At 46.7% G+C, this 1,783-nt stretch overlaps 1 protein-coding gene across 1 annotated transcript in view; it reads left to right on the top strand.

The window, feature by feature from the left end:
* Positions 1–1,212: 1,212 nt before the first annotated feature.
* Positions 1,213–1,783, top strand: part of LOC111854072 (actin, cytoplasmic 1) — a 3,356-nt gene continuing 2,785 nt past the window's right edge. Inside the window, exon 1 of the mRNA XM_023831666.2 lies at positions 1,213–1,370. The gene's annotated coding sequence lies outside the window, so the exon portion shown is untranslated. The remainder of the gene's footprint in view (positions 1,371–1,783) is intronic.

Consider the following 1,783-nt stretch of genomic DNA (forward strand, 5'->3'; position numbering starts at 1 on the left):
GCGAAAAGCCTCGATCTTAAACAATAAGACGGTAACGGTTAATGTTAAGGCAAGTATAAATGTGCAAAAACAAGGTGGATCAAACCAAAGGCAATATAATACGAGTTTGGAGTCCTGAGGATGAGGGCAAGAGCAGCCGGTTCACCTGCACCAGGCGCAGACGGCGAAACTTCACAAGCGCCACGCCTTCGAGCCGCAGCCTTTCTCGGCCTTTGTCGTCTACAAAGCCCGTTAACAATGCCGGTCCCCCAGATCTGTACACAAAGGCACAGTCCCGTAATTGTCGCCGCAGGAACACCCATTTAACTGAATGGTTAAGGAAGGTGGATCTGACCCAAAACATTAGTAGCAAGCCAAGAACGGTTTCGCAAGGCGATCGTGTATTTAAAAAGTGTACTGTCGTATTTTAAAATATGTTTTGACAGCGCGTGTGCAAATTTAATTACGGTGTAAAGTAGGTCGACAACAAAAAGTGTAGCTTTTCCACAAGTGGCAGCAAAATGCAATAAATGGGGAAGTCGCAGCGTGAACCGGTCGCTGTTTTAGCAGGAGCATATCAGCTACACAGAAAATGGGGCGGGGGTCGCTGCAGCCTGCGTCTTAAGCCCCCCACCCCCTTCTTTCAGCTCCGTTAAACTGTGTCTGCAGTCACGAATCTGAGCGCAGGCCCATTGAAAGATCCAGGGAGGTCTCTGGTATTTTTCATTTCATCGGCAATGTCCTAATAATTCTGCCCGGTTTTAAAAGAAAGCTAGTTTTAATTATCCAACAGGCCGTGCGAACAAGGTTGGATCTCAATACGACATAAGACCCCATCCTGTTTAGTAACATATAGGATATGTTGCAAGCTGTTAGCCACATCAGGGTGCACCTGTAACAGTATAGTACTGTACCCTTATTACTGTATGGTTTCTCAAACATATTTGTGTTGCTAACTCGATCGGCTAACAGGCTCTGCTAGGAGGCGAATGAATAAAGCTGATATTTGATCATTGCGCAATAATAGCATGCATACATCATTATAAAACGCAGAAAAACCTACATAATCCCCGTAATGGACAGTGCATGTCTAATTGTATTAATCCACCGCGAGGAATATTTTACTCTTTTTTCCCCCTTCATCTCACTCCAGAGCTGCGAGCAAGAGCAGCGGCTCGCGAGCGACACGCTGGCTGCGTGACGTCTGGCCAATCAGACTGCGCAGATCCGAAAGTTTACCTTTTATGGCTCGAGCCGAGCGGCTGCGCGCCTTTAAAAGCATCCAGCAACCGGAGTGCCAGTCACTCGGAGCGGCTTCACACACGCAGCTGGTGCGGAATCTGGTATCTGTGACAACATCTTTTAGGTCGAGTTAAAGCCCCACACCCAAGGTAAGTTCAGCAATGGGTTTTTTTTTCTCTGTATAGTTTCCCTTGCTTATTCTCATGCAGTCAGTAAAATTTCGCGGTGTAAAACGTGTTTTTTTTCTCATTAGAAGCAGGTTGACATTGAGGGTCAACATGTGTAATTTTAGCTTAAAAGGACTGAAATGTGACTTGAGTGGGAATTGTGTTTTCTGTACATGTGAAAGGCTACGCTTTACGCCGCCAGCTTTTCTTGGCTGGTATTTTAAGGGTCGCCAGTTTAACTAGTCCCCGGGGTGGCATTGAATTAGTTTAATAGTAGTACAAGGGCAGCATCTAGGTGTGACCTAGTTACTCGATGTCTGGCCGGTTCTTCCGGCTTGGAGGGGGCTCCATGCTTTGCGAGTCAGGTGTTGATGCACTCCCAGGAGTGTAGCTGG

Source organism: Paramormyrops kingsleyae, chromosome 22 (genome assembly GCF_048594095.1).
Source record: "Paramormyrops kingsleyae isolate MSU_618 chromosome 22, PKINGS_0.4, whole genome shotgun sequence".
In the NCBI taxonomy this organism is placed as follows: Eukaryota; Metazoa; Chordata; class Actinopteri; order Osteoglossiformes; family Mormyridae; genus Paramormyrops; species Paramormyrops kingsleyae.